Below are 15,367 nucleotides of genomic sequence, written 5' to 3'. Positions count from 1 at the left end.
GTTATAACAATGACTGAATATGACGTCATCACATGGTGGCAATATGACCAGATGAGACGTCATCATGACCACCCATCCGGTTATGTCTAATAAGCAGACGTGACGTCATAATAAGGTCACATCCGGTCATGAAGTCACGACTGCTGACGTAACCCGGCGAAGTTCACCTCGCCGGCTGTAGCGTTGAGGCGTCTACTAATACCTTCCTCAACCCGGTCTGGGCGTTTCCCGCGCTACCAGACCTAACGGACAATCATCTGTGCAAACACTGTAGGGCGAGAAGGACCTTCGACCACATAATTTGGGAGTGCCCACAATGCCCAGGGATAGGACTAATTATAACATGTAAAAAATCCTGGGATACCCTGCTGCGAAGCGCGGACCCTGCGATCCAGCACCCCACCGTCCATCTGATTCTGATGGAAGATGCCGCAACAATCCAAGGGCTACATGCCAGCCTCTAATCCGCGGGCGCATGACTCCCCGATTCGCCGGCAAGCATGCCGGGGACGGGGAAGAGGACGCCCATTTCTGATGGAAGTTCCGACCAACCAATCACCTCGCCGGGCGTTCGATCCAGGCATCCTTGCGGCGGCATTCATTTGGCGCACCTTCGAATGCCACACTACATAGCCTAGAAATAGCCTACAAGCAGACTCAGTGCAGCAGGCGTCAGTTCACTAGTTCACTAGGAAGGACAAGGCGCAGTATTATTTGTTATTTAATTTAGAGCATACTACAGGCCGAGCGCCCAAACAGGACTGGCATACAACTACATATAATTCAAAAAGGCATAAAAGCACAAGGTATAAAACACACCAACACATTTAGTAGATCAGTGGAAGTGGTTCTTACTACACATAAAATATGAGCACAATAAAAAACTGACACAATCCAAACCGACACCCAAGGCCTGACAGGAGGCAAAATTTCATAACTTATTATATACTTGATTCCAGCGTATCAAAAAATTGGAGAGAAGATGCAGGCAAACTATTCCAATCTGGAATTGTGTTAGGGAAAAAGGAGAGTTTGTATAAGTTAATCCATGCAAAGTGAGGCTCTAAGGAGAGGGCATAAGAGCGGCGTGTCTGCCTAGTGGTAAGAGGGCGAACTTAAATGCTCAGATCAAGTGCGAGTTTGTGATTATTTAAGAGAAAAATTTGAGACGGAGAAATTTTCTTCTTGCTTGGAGAAGACAATACCATTTTCTGCCATTAGTTCACATACCGCATCGGTGCGACTGTATTTGGAATAAATTAAACGCACTACGCGTATCTGGATTTTTTTTTCAAGAGTATTTATATTGCACATCGTATGGGGGTCCCACCCAGTGCTAGCACATTCAAGCCTAGGCCTTATAAGAGTTGTGTATGCGGGAAGTTTAAGATGAGCGAGAACATCTTTAGGCTTCTGTATGAGCAGCCATAGTTATAGAAAGGCTGAAGAGGAGAGGCTAAGAATATGCGTGTTTCAGCTGAGGCGGTTATTTACTTACAGTAAATAACCCCCACAATATTTACATTCTTGTACCACAGTTAGAGTATGGTCCTGGGCAGAGTAAGAGTACTGAAGCAGGTAGTTTTTCCTGGTTATGCGAAGCAAGAAAGGTTTTTTGAGTTCATGAGCATGCCCCACCTCTGGCACCACTCCAGTATGGTAATTAGTTCAACATTTACAGCGTGCTGGTCTTCAGGTACCTCAAATTCATTAAACATAACACAGTCATAGGCGAAGAGACGAATTTGCATGGGATCATGGATCACACTGACTATATCATTGCAAAATATCAGGAAGACGAGTGGCCCGAGAACACTACCTTGCGTAACACCGGAAGAGACTAGAAGATAGTCAGAATATGAATAATTTATACGTACATACTGAAACGATTGGTTAAACAGGCAGATATCAAGGCAACGCGGAAACTGGGAAGCTGAAGTTGCTTCATTTGAAAATAAGCTTGTCATGTGAAATGCGATCAAAAGCTTTGCTGGAGTCCAAAAATATAGTATCTATTTGTCCACATCTCTCGAGGAGAGAAGCGAAAAAATTAACAACTGTTGTTAACTGAGTTGTGGCTGTAAACCCCTTCTGGAAGCCATGCTGGAATTTGGATAGAATATTGTGATTATATAGGAAGCCGGAGATGTGCTTACTCACGATGTGTTTAAGTATTTTACACGTCGATGGCACCAAGGAAAGAGGGCGCTAATCAGATACTGAGAGTGGTCTGCCGTTTCAAGGGCAATACGCGCGCTATCTTCTTGTTACCTGGAAGAGAGGAGGACCTGATTGAAAGCTGGAAGATCAATACAATGTAGCTTGACAATTGCTCTTCTCAGCGGCTGGGAAATGCACTTGGAATACAATCCGGTCCTGGGGACGATTTTACTTTCAACCTTAACATCATATTGTGAAAGAAGGCCAGGTCGAGACGGCAAAGTCGTGACGGCAAGGCAAGGTATGCCTTGTCAGCATTTTATCCGATAGTGAACCCAGGTGGCTGCCGGAGCCGGCGCCGCGGGACGATGACGATGGTATGTACAAATGATGAAGATTATGGTATGCACAAATGAACGAAGATCCGTAGGGGGCCGTTCCTAACCAACCAAGGTGCCGCGGCGACAAACGGCTTCAAGCGAGAGAAATGGACAATTTCAGTTCTATGGTGGCGTCAATCGGCTGAGGAATCAACGGGTGTCATTTGGTAGTTCACAGGGGAAGTTTGGTTGGTGACCTTTTAGGGACCAAGATAGCGGTGCTGAAATTTATCGCTAAGGCCAGGGGTGCGCAGTTGTGTGTAAAGCAGGACTTAGTCACCAGGACGAAAAGAGACCGCAAAATGCGTAGAATTGTAGCGACTCTTGCGGTCTTCCTGTCACGCTTCTGTGTTGAGGCGGGAAGATGACGGCATCTGGCCACACTTGGATAAGAACTGGGGTGGTACTGATGAGGAGTAGTGGGGCGTAGAGAAGAAGGAAGTGTCGAGAATTGTAGTAGGAGGACGGCCAAAAATTTGGAAAAATGGAGAATAACCGGTAGTCTGCTGTACTGCTATATTATAGGCGAATGTGACGAATGGTAGAATAGAGTCCCGATTTCGATGATTCGATGTGAAGTAAATGGATATTGCCAGGGGGCGCTCGGAGTGAAAGACGACGTTGAAGTGAATCGGCTCTTGACTCGCAGGACGTACCTAAACCTTGGACCATGTAATTCTACCTGTACCGGCACTGTTAATCTAGCCCCAGTCGCCAACACCGTGACAAATCTGGTGGAGGTCAGGTCTGATGTCCCGTACCCCTACGCTAAGCAGGAGTGCTGGTCATATATTCAAGGAAACGCCCGTTCACCGCACTAGCCGCAGGCAACGAGGCCTACCACCTGAGTTTTCCCCATCGGGCATGACTACCAGTAGCCACGACGTCGTCGCAATGCCTGGCGCGACCCCCACCTACGTGACGTTGCAAAACCCACGCGTCCCAAAGACCTTTCACGGGGCCACCTATGAAGACGTCGACGACTGGTTGCAGCACTACGAAAGGGTAGCTACATTCAACCTCTGGGATGACGCCGCACGGCTTCGAAATGTATATTTCAGCCTCGAGGATGGCGCTCGGACGTGGTTCGAGAACCATGAAGAGCAGCTGTTGTCTTGGAGTGAGTTCAAACGTCATCTTGCGGTAAATTACGGAACCTCAGATCGCCGCGAACGGGCCGAACGCGCTCTACACACTCGGATCCAAATGCCTAACGAAACGGTCGCGGCGTATATCGAAGACATGACGCGCCTGTTTAAGCGTGCAGATCCTACGATGTCCGAGGACAAAAAGCTGCGCTACCTCATGCGTGGCGTCAAAGAGCAGCTTTTCGCTGGCCTGGTGCGCAGCCCGCCGAAATCTGTTGCAGAATTCTTTGCTGAAACATCCACTATAGAGAAAGTGCTTCAGCAGCGAGCTTCGGCACGGGATCCCACCATCCACGCCACCTCCGTCTCTGCTGAGTTCCCATCGCATACCATGGACACATCGGTGCTACGGGAGCTCATACGTTCCGTTGTTCGCGACGAACTCCGACTGATGTATGGCACACCTCAACCAGCTCCTTCCTCCATCGCCAGCGTTGTCCGCGACGAGGTACAGCAAGCGCTCCGGCCTCCATTTCCAATCGGTGAACCTGGCCCTACTCCTCCTCTTACACCACCAGAGTGTCACAGCCCTACATACTCCCAGGTGCTGCAATACTATCCGCCCTCGTCGCCGTCCCTGATTCCTCCGAACGTAGCTGGGCCGAAAACAGCAGCCACCGTGATCCAGTACGTCACAGATTCTCGACCGCCTACACGGAAAGCAGACGAGTGGCGTACCCCCGACCGACGGCCGTTATGCTGTCACTGCGGCGAACCGGGTCATGTCTATCGGTGCTGTGCCTACCGTCGACTAGGTCTCGAAGGGTTTTCCGCTGATTCTCCGCGGCCTCGCTACGACGAACGGCCTCGAGCCGTTGAAGATTTCGTCAATGATCAGCGCCGGATCGTTCCGTCTCGTCTGCTACCATCTAGATCACCGTCACCCAGGCCTCGCCCGTCGCCATCTGCTACGAGTTCTTCATGGGCAGCGCAGGGCCGCTCGCCCAGTCCCCAGAGGGAAAACTGAAACCAGCGACCTTCGGGGGTAGGCTCGCTGGACATCGCGGCGCGGAAGAGCCCCCATTGATGCGGACACGGAAAGACTACGCATCGACATTGGAAAAGTCCGCGGTTACCGATCATAACGCCACCTCGACGCCACCACGACGCACCTGCAACCACGACGAATTGCCGGTGGAACCGACGACGAAACGACGCACCCGCAACGACGACGAATTGTGGGTGGAACAAACGACGCAACCACGCACCCGCAACGACGACGAATTGCCGGTGGGACACATGACGCAACAAGGCACCCGCAACGCCGACGAACTGCCGGTGGAACGGACGCTGCAACAACGCACCTGCAACGACGACGAATTGCAGGTGAAGCAGACCGCGTACACCAACGCAGAGCACTCAAAGACTCAGAAGCCTGACATTCGCGAGCAGATTTCGTTGGACATACCCGTAGTACTGGATGGTCGCCATGTTCGAGCTCTGTTGGACACTGGCGCTGATTATTCTATTTTGAGCAGCCAGTTTGCCGCAGTTCTCAGGAAGGTTTTGACTCCGTGGGCTGGCACAAACGTTCGCACCGCGGGTGGTCATCTGATTACTCCTCTGGGCATGTGCACGGCCATAGTTCAAATTCAAGAATCAACATTTGTGGTAAGCTGCCTTGTTCTGAAAAGCTGTTCGCGTGACCTTATTTGGGCGTAGATTTTCTTTGTGAATACGGCGCAATTCTTGACCTCCGGAATTCTAAGGTGTCGTTTTCTACTGAGAAAGCAGTGGCCCTCAGCGGTGCAAAGAGACCACTCAATGTGCTTCGAGTTTATGAGGACAGTGTCACTCTGCCACCCCGAACCAGCACCTTCGTTAATGTCAAATGCAATGCCCTTAACGATGGTGACGCAATAGCCGAAACTAACGTATCGTTACTGTTGACGCAAGGAGTCTGCGTGGCCCACAGTTTGATACATCTTCACCGTGGTCAGTCCAAGGTACTTGTTACAAATTTTCGCACGAGTATCGGCACCTTTTTCGTGACACTTCCGTAGCTTTCGCCGAACGAATCTCTGATGTCACCGAGTGCTTGTCCGCAGAAACCGTGCCACCGCCCACATCCCTCGACAATCTCGATGTCAGCTCAGAGCTATCGGTCAGCCAGCGCGACCAGCTGTTTTCATTGTTACTCGAATTCCAAAGAGTGTTTTGCATCGTCGTCAAAAGTGAATCAAACTCCCATCGCCAAGCACCAGATCGTGACGTTCGATAATGTGCGCCCAATCCGCCAGCACCCCTACCGCGTCTCTTCGACCGAGCGCGAAGTTATTACGTCACAAGTTACGGAAATGCTCGAAGATGAGGTTATCCAGCCTTCCAATAGCCCGTGGTCCTCCCCGGTCGTTCTAGTTAAAAAGAAAGACGGCACGTTACGTTTTTTCGTCGATTACCGCAAACTGAACGCCGTAACCAAGAAGGATGTCTACCCCTTGCCGCGGATTGACGACTCTCTCGAGCGCCTTCGGCGTGCAAAGTATTTTTCGTCCATCGATCTAAAAAGTGGCTACTGGCAGATTGAGGTCGATGAGCGAGATCGTGAGAAGACGGCCTTCGTCACACCCGACGGTCTTTACGAATTTAAAGTTCTACCTTTGGACCTGTGCTCCGCGCCGGCCACATTTGAGCGGATGATCGACACTGTCCTCGCCGGCCTTAAATGGCAGTGTTGTCTAGTCTACCTAGATGACGTGGTGGTCTTCGCAGAATCATTTGCACATCTTCAGCGCCTGCGGTCAGTACTCGAAGCCCTTCGATACGCTAACTTGACACTTAAGCCACAGAAATGCCACTTTGGCTACCGAGAGCTTAAATTTCTCGGCCATGTCGTCAGCGCCGCCGGCGTGAAGCCCGACCCTGACAAGATTGCTGCTGTTGCGGAATTTCCGATTCCGCGTGACAAGAAAGCTGTTCGCCGATTTCTCGGCTTGTGCAGTTACTACCGGCGTTTTATCGATAACTTCGCTGATCTCGCTGAACCGCTGACTCAGCTCACCCGGGGAGACACCCCTTTTGTTTGGACGCACGAACAAGAAGCTGCTTTTGCCGAGCTGCGTCTCCGTCTCCAATCGCCGCCTGTTCTAGCCCATTTCGATGAGCAGGGGGAAACAGAAATACACACCGACGCCAGTAACAATGGCCTTGGGGCGGTTCTCGTGCAACGTCAAGAGGGTGTTGAACGAGTCATCGCCTATGCCAGCCGTACTTTATCCCGCGCCGAGACGAACTATTTAACTACTGAAAAGGAATGCCTCGCCATTATTTGGGCTGCTTTGAAATTTCGCCCCTACCTTTATGGTCGCCCATTTAAAGTTGTCACTGACCACCATTCTTTGTGTTGGCTGGCCAACCTGCGTGACCCATGCGGCCGCCTGGCGCGATGGAGCCTTCGCCTACAGGAGTTCGATCTCACTATTGTTTATAAGTCCGGACATAAGCATGAAGATGCTGACACGCTCTCCCGCGCGCCTGTCGAGCTCGCTCCACCAGACACGGATGACGCTGGCAGTTTCCTCGGAGCTGTTGATGCTTCCGATATGTCACATCAGCAGTGTGCAGATCCAGATTTACGATCACTGATTGATTATTTAGAAGGTCAGCCAGCCACAATACCTAAGTGCTTTTCTCGGAGCCTCTCAACTTTCTGCCTGAGAGGTGGTGTGCTTTATAAGCAAAGCTCTAGATCCGAGTCAAGAACCTACCTCCTCGTGGTACCCACAGCTCTGAGAGAGGAAATCCTTTCCGCATGCCACGATGAACCAACATCTGGCCACTTGGGCTATTCTCGCACACTTGCTAGTATACGACAGACATTCTACTGGCCCAACCTTGCCACTGTTGTTAAGCGCTATGTCAAGAGCTGTCGGCAATGTCAGCGTCGGAAGGTTCCGCAATAAAAGCCTGCGGGCCTCCTCATGCCCATAATACCAACACGAGCACCATTTTATCAAGTCGGCATGGACCTTCTCGGTCCTTTCCCTCGGTCCTCTGGTGGCAACCGTTGGATAATCATCGCCACAGACTATCTGACTCGCTGTGCCGAGACCAAAGCGTTACCTAGTGGTACAGCGTCTGAAGTTGCCCATTTCTTTGTACACCAGATCATACTACGGCACGGTGCTCCTACCTGTATTATTACTGATAGAGGGACTGCCTTTACTTCAAAAATGATGGCCGAAGTCTTTCATCTCAGTGGTACGGCGCATCGAAAAGCTACTGCTTACCATCCGCAGACCAATGGGCTGACGGAAAGGCTTAACAAGACCATCGCGGATATGCTGGCGATGTACGTCGACGCCCAGCACAAGACTTGGGATGCGATCGTACCATATGTGACGTTCGCATACAATACGGCAGTCCAAGAGACTACACGTTTCACGCCGTTTCGCCTCGTTTACGGCAGGCAGGTTCGGACGATGCTGGACGCAATGCTCCCTTACCAAACAGATACCGAACTTTGTTCTGACGCCGAGCAGTTTGCCCAAGATGCTGAGCAAGCACGCCAACTAGCACGCGTCCACATCACCCAGCAACAAGACAGGGATTCACGCCGGTACAACCTCCGCCACAGACAAGCTTCCTACCACACCGGGGACCAGGTGTGGGTGTGGACTACTGTTCGACGCCGCGGCCTTTCAGACAAGCTAATTTGTCGCTACTTCGGACCGTATAAAACCGTTCGACGCATCAGTAACGTCAATTACGAGGTGCTCCCGAATGGATCAGAGCACACAGGCCGTCTGCTACCTCGTCCAGAGACAGTTCATGTCTTGCGACTGAAGCCGTACTTTGCACGGTGACTGACAAACTACATCTACAAACTTTTTTTTGAGGGGGTGAGGTTGCTTTTGTACGCTTGTGTGCACGTGTAACTGTGTGCGTTACGCTTAAGGAGGGAGGAATGCCAGGGGGCGCTCGGAGTGAAAGACGACGTTGAAGTGAATCGGCTCCGGACTCGCAGGACGTACCTAAACCTTGGACCGTGTAATTCTACCTGTACCGGCTCTGTTAATCTAGCCCCAGTCGTCAACACCGTGACAATATCATATCCGATGGGGTGCGATGAAATCGCTCAGTCTGACCGTTAGTCTGGGGATGGTATAGCTAGATGCTGTCTTGTGAAGGGTAGAGGATGCATGAAGAATTTCGGCAACGACTTTCAATAAGAAGGCCATCCAATGGTCACTTAGGAGCACCCGATGTGCGCCATGACGCAATATAATTGATCGCTAAAAAAAATTAGCTACCTCTTGAGCGGAACCAGTCGGTACAGGTGCTTTCTCAGCGTAGCGTGTCAGGTGGTCGACCGCAGTTATAATCCAATGATTACCCCATCGGAGAGAAGTAGGGTGATATATGTCGATCCCGACTACGTAGAATGGCGTGGCGGGACGGGGAAGGGGCTGTAGGAGGTCAGCGGGGCAGACGTCGGCCGCTTGCGATGTTGGCACAGACGTGGGCCATGTCGAGATGGCAAAGTCGTGACGGCAAGGCAAGGTATGCCATGTCAGCGTTTAATCCGACGATGAACCCCGGCGCGTGCCAGAGCCGGCGCCGCGGGAAGATGACGATGGTATGTACAAATGAAAGATCCGTAGAGAGCTCACGATATTTACAATGCCCTCATGTGAAACAATGTTAATTTCAAGAGTATCACAAGTTGTGTTTACAAGATGTTTAGAGATGGAAAAAACAGCAATGAAATGGCGATTGAAATGTGATGCAATAGCCTCAGGATCTGTTAATAAGGTCTCTTATTGTGAAATATGCTCAATAGGTTTCTTACTTTCAGTAACAAAGTTCCGTGAAGCGGCATTGTTATTTCATGTGCGCTTCGCTTTCCTTTTTAAGTATCGTTTACAATTCTCTGCGAACACCTTAACTGAGCCTTAAGGAAAAGGAGGATGGTGGGATTTGAAAGAGAGAGAAAGAGGTGCCGTAGTGGAGTGCATAAGACCACCGCGCAACCGACGCTTTCGTCCCATCGCACTTTGTATGTTAAAAGTACTCCCTATGGCGCCTGACCGTCATGACCGTCGAACCGACATTTCTTCAAGCCGCCAAAAAATCATTTCAACGGGAAATGAGCAATCTAAAAATGACTATCTGCACGCATTGGGGAAGGAAGTATAGACCTAAAGCTTCAGCGAAACTCTGCTGAATCAAACCATGCTATCTGTTAAGTGGAACCAAAGTCTAACTACTTTACTGACCACCACAAGGTCTTCATTGGTATAAACAAAAAACTTCAAGCCGTTACGTAAACCATGTGTTTTACTTTCAAGCGAAACCTAAGCGTAGCCAGGGATATCTAGCTCTCGCTACTCTACCAGGTTTAACGAGAACTAAACCACCGCCAATATTATCACATGACTTAATATCACTTGCTGTACCCTCAGATGTCCGTTAGCCAGAAATGCGGCGCAACCTCAAGCTGCTAGTCCGTGAACTTTCGCATTGTGATTACACCGAGTACCCTCTCCAAATGTAACTCAATGTCCCTGTTCGCTAAATGTCCACTAAATGTAGCTAAATTCACGCGATATTACATGTTCATTCTTGTGTTCGTGCTTTTTCGCTGCCACGATGAACAAGAATGTTACCAACTTCCACGAAAAATTGTTTTAATGCCAAGGCTTTTAATGCCTCATTGTTGTCGCCAGAAAGTTGTGAGCATATTGTCGTTAGCAGAGGTGTTACGCTTTAAATTAAATTATGAAACCTAGTCACCACCGGGAATGAACGACCATCTTTCGAAACCCCCGCTGCAGCTTGGAGTCCAGTGCTTTGTAAACTCCGCCACTCTCCGGATCATGAAAGTTTTTTCATAATTCCCCTTGTCTACCGTGAAAATGATAGCGGGATTCCGCAAGTGGCAGATACAACGCCTTTTCGTTCCTGCAAACAATTTATAAAACGCCGGTGAACTTTGATGCGTTCAATGAAATGCTGGTTGTGTTCGACAAGCCCGATGACGTCACAAGGCGATTAGCGCACATATGGATTCACTCGGCAGCAAAAAGCTGACGAAAAATTTGATCAGCTCCATAATGGCCAGAGGCGCACCAAGGGAGTCTCTGATCTGGCACTGGAACTGTCGCGGCTTCCAACGCAAGCAGGCGTTAGTGCAACTGTACTTGATCCTATTAGAAGAGAAACCATTAGCTATAGCCCTGCAAGAGACTGGTAAAGCAGCAAAACTCTCGGGACACCAATCTTTTTCAAGTGACAGAGGTGAGAAATCTCGCGTCACAACGTTGCCTAATAGGAACATTGCTGCAATCATGCATGAAATCAACTCGAAAGAAATTGAGGCAGTGCTATTGGAAATTCTTACGGGCGAAAAGAGCCACCAAGCGTGTTCCTCTTTAATTTGTATAGTACACCACAGCATAGAAAGGTCAGATTTAGGGCCCTCTTTCGCAAAGCAATAATGACAGCCGGGAGTAATCCCTTGCTAATAGTCGGTGACTTCAATGCAGCGCACCCGCAATGGGGTTATACGCTAAACAACATCCTAAAGGCAGGCAGTTATGGGAAGACGCACACGAGCTGGAACTCACCTTGCACAAGGACCCTAGTTTTCCACCCTGGGTGCGTAAGAGCGTCTGCGTAGACACTTCCCCTGACTTGACCTCCTCCAAAAAATGTGACAGATCTGAACTGCAAAATTCGGAGCAAAAATTTTGCAACGGCCATTTCATTCTGGCCTCGATCCTTGAAAAAGGAGTAAAGACGCGCCGTATGTGTCAACCGAGGGTTACGCAATGGGAACTATTTAGGGAAAAGCGAGAGAAGGCTGCCGCACGGAATATTACAAACATGAAAAAATGAACGGAGGTTCTCATGTGTTAAGTTGGAGAGGCACCAAAACTTTGAAGGGGACGATGCCCCGGAAATAGCAAATAGCAAACTGCTTCACATGTGGAAGGCAAAACATGGTATGGAGCGTAGACTAAAGAAGCAAAAGTGGAACCGTAATCTTCCCAGGTAGCACAAAGTGGGCTATGAAGGGTGGGTTCCGGTGGGCCCGATGTAGGCAATGGAGGACAGCCCCGGTGGGCTCAATGTGGGTGCTGCAAGAGGGGCCAACGTAGACCCGAAGGGGGCTGTCGACAAAGCCCCAATGGCCCCCACATTTTTCCCGCCATTGTTCAAAGGGCACATCCCGCCAACTCCCCGCGATGGTCCTACTTTGGACCGATTTGGGCAGCCGCTTTGGAGGAACATTTTTTTTTTATTTCAGTTAGCCCCTCAGATAATGACATAGGACCAATGCGGGTTCTATAGCGCTAGCCGCACTTGGGCTTGCCCACATTATTCTCATAGGGGTCCGACGCAGGAAATGGGCGGAAAGCCCTAGTCCAAGTTTTCCCAATCAATATTTGTGCACATAATTAAGTAAATATTTTATACGTGTCTGCACTTTCTAAGCAGCCACAATAATAAATTTTACAATTATTTATAACATTCATCTAGCCGAAATTACTTCATGTACATCTTGTTCAGGCTATGCAGGTGTGTGTTCTGAACAGTAATATTGTGCTGGGAGTTGCAGGCTATCCAAAGCAACCACATAAGAGGCAGCACTTAGTAATCAGATTGTTTTAGTACTTGTAGCGCAATTTGCATCAGCGCGAGAACTAAAGCCGTGTAAATTTCTAATCGACTAAACATGGCAACAACTGTTATACAAATCATCTATAATAGTAATTTAGGGCAACATCTAATGCAAATAAAGGTTGGAAACAATGATTACGCAATTGCACGCACGCCTTCTAGCCCCATTACGGCCGATGTGGGACCTACAGCGGTTTTGTGTGGGAAGCCCCAATTGGGCTGGGTGTTGGTTTTGAACCTAAAGCCCACTTATTTATTTTATTTATTTATTTATGAATACTGCAATCCCATGCGGGATTTTAGCAGGGTGGGATACATCCTTATAGACAATAACATAGGCAACAACAACAAGAATACAAAGTTCAATAAGAGGCGGAAACAACAAACAAAGTAAGTCATGGCAAAACAGATGGTTGTAATGATTACACAAAACCGGACAGATTAAGGCGTGAACAAAATAAGTTTACAGATGGCTGTGAAACAGTGTCATTGTCTAATTTATTCCATTCGGTGATAGTCCTGGGAAAGAAAGAATATTTGAAGCAGTTATTGCGAGTGGAATAAGGAGCTATTGTTAGGGCGTGTCTTTGTCTTGTGGCATATCCTGTAGAGAAAGCGGTTGCACGTGCCTTCAAATTTCTCACAAGGGACCAATTTTGGTATCATGGTGACTCTCCCGCCTTCCAGCCCCATTACGGCCCATGTGGGATATAAAGCAGTTTTATGTGGGCAGCCCCAATTGAGCTGGACATTGTTTTTGAACCTAGAGCCCATCTGCTGTTGCACGGGCCATGAAAGTCCCCACAAAGAAACGATTTCGGTACCATGCGGGCATGCCCACCTTCCAGTCCCATTACAGCCTATGTGGGACCTAAAGCGGTTTAGCTAAGAAGTGCAAGATGCCGGGCTAGTTGGTACTGCATAATGAAATAAAACAGCGCAACGAACGGGACGAAACACGAAGAAAAGGAGACAAAGACACAGGCGCTGACTAACAACTGAAATTTTATTCCGAAGCAGGACACATATGTAAGGTACAAAGAGGGGGGTGTGGCCAAATGCGATCCTGCACACTCACCGAAACAGTGTAGTCATGTCCAAGAGTAAAATACGATAAAAAAATGAAAAGCCGAAAAGACAAAAAGTGATAAAAACCACGGTGTAGGAGGCCGGGACGGAAAGTAAAACCGGTAAAACAGATATATACATAGCCAAAAAGGCAAGTAAAAGCATTAAAATATAACGGTAAAAAACAAAAACACGGGACTAAAATCGTGGAACAAGGTGATTGACAAAAGTAGCGGAGAGGGGCATTCAAGAAAAAAGTTAAACATTTACCCTGCCTCTGAGAAAATCCAATTCTTTTTGCGACAAGCACAGGGAGGGTGCACTCACACATTGCTCATTTGCGCTGTGAATTTCGAACGCTTCTGCGATTTCCCTGGATATCCTATCCCGTCCTCTAGCAAGAATTGTGCAGCGATTGAAATGTGGGTGACAGGTTTTGTCCGGATGATCATTGTTATGTTTACACTTTTTGCAGTGCATGGCGAGGTGGCCGGAAATTGTAATGCTGTTTACGTTTTTCTTGTGCTCTTGAAGCCTAATGTTGAGACACCTGCCTGTCTGGCCAATGTATCTCTTCCCACAGGATACGGGCAGCGAGTAGACGACGCCGGTTTTGCAGGGGACAAGTTGTTCCGAATGAGTCAGCCCACATTCACGGGCGATCAGAGGTTTGTTTACCTTCGCACAAAGGGCGGAAAGCTTATTAGGCGCTGAAAAGACGACGTCAACCCCTGAACGTTTCGCGACTTTTTTGAGGCGGTGGCTGACCTCATGAATGTAGGGCATTACGACCACTCTTCTGTGCTCCCTGTTGGACGCCGCCTGTGCGTGTTGTCGTCCTCGGTTTAGCTAATGCTGCCTCATTTGGGCTTCACGAGGGCTTGCCCAAATTGAGCCCTTATTCATATTTCATCTGCCCTCAAGTAATCTACAAGGGACCGATTGGGGCAGCATGTGGGTATGTCCGTTTACTTGCCGCACTACGGCCGATGTTGGTCCCTCAAAGATTTAATGGGGGTGGCCTCATTTCGAATCTATGAGGGCTTTCCCATAAAAAGCCCACATTTAGGTTGGATTGCCCTCATATATCCGACAAGGCACCCTTGTTGTCTAGATGCAGGAATGTGCTCTGCATTAGCCCAAAAAACGCCGCTATGGGACCCATGCAGGAGGAGCAGGGGTAAGCCCAAATGGGGCTTGCCCACTTTTGCCCCATCGGGGACCGATGCAGTTTTTATGATGGTTGCCTCAGCCCCACTTGCCTACATCGGACCTACTGGGGCCCCACATTCTGTGCTACCTGGGTTAGAAGGAGAATAGCTAGACATTGACAAAGAAATTAAACATTATGCGTTCAACTTATGCGAACAGAATTGGTGCAGCAGATGCGACGATATGAAAGGGGTCATGAGCCTTTCCAGACCATGGGGTCTGCTGAGACACCAATTAGATCTGAGCAACTCGAAATGCCAATCATAAATTAGGTTATCAAAAACCAAGCAAGCTTTTAAGGGTACAGACGCGGATTTTATGGATGCATTAATCAACATGTACATTGGCGGTACTCATATATAGTGCCCCTCTCCAGATTATGACGGAGCTCCCAACGAGGAGCTGGACGCACCCATCACGGATGCGGTCAGGGCAGAGATATTAGGACTAAAAAAAATAATCAGCCCCGGGCCCTGACGGGATAACTAATAAAATTTTAAGAAACCTGGATGATGACTCTATCCGCGCTCTTACTGAGTATATGCAAGAAATTTGCACTAATGGTCACCTGCCTCGGCAGTGGAAATCGGCAGACGTAATTCTAATCCCAAAGCCGGGCAAGCCCCCAAAACTAGCAAATCTAAGACCTGTTTCTCTACCCTCATGCATGGAGGAATTGATGAAACATGTAGCCCCGACACGACTGACGCACTTTATGGAGAAAAACGAACTGTGGCCTCACGAGATGGTCGACTTCCGACCGGGGTTTGAACA

At 48.9% G+C, this 15,367-nt stretch overlaps 1 protein-coding gene across 1 annotated transcript in view; it reads left to right on the top strand.

The window, feature by feature from the left end:
• The window catches only part of LOC146175128 (uncharacterized), a 296,797-nt gene that overhangs the window by 32,857 nt on the left and 248,573 nt on the right, over positions 1–15,367 (top strand). The gene's annotated exons all lie outside the window — the stretch shown is intronic.

Source organism: Amblyomma maculatum, chromosome 11, assembly GCF_055883805.1.
Source record: "Amblyomma maculatum isolate TAMU_Amacu chromosome 11, ASM5588380v1, whole genome shotgun sequence".
NCBI lineage: Eukaryota > Metazoa > Arthropoda > Arachnida > Ixodida > Ixodidae > Amblyomma > Amblyomma maculatum.
This window is presented reverse-complemented; position numbering and strand designations above follow the sequence as displayed.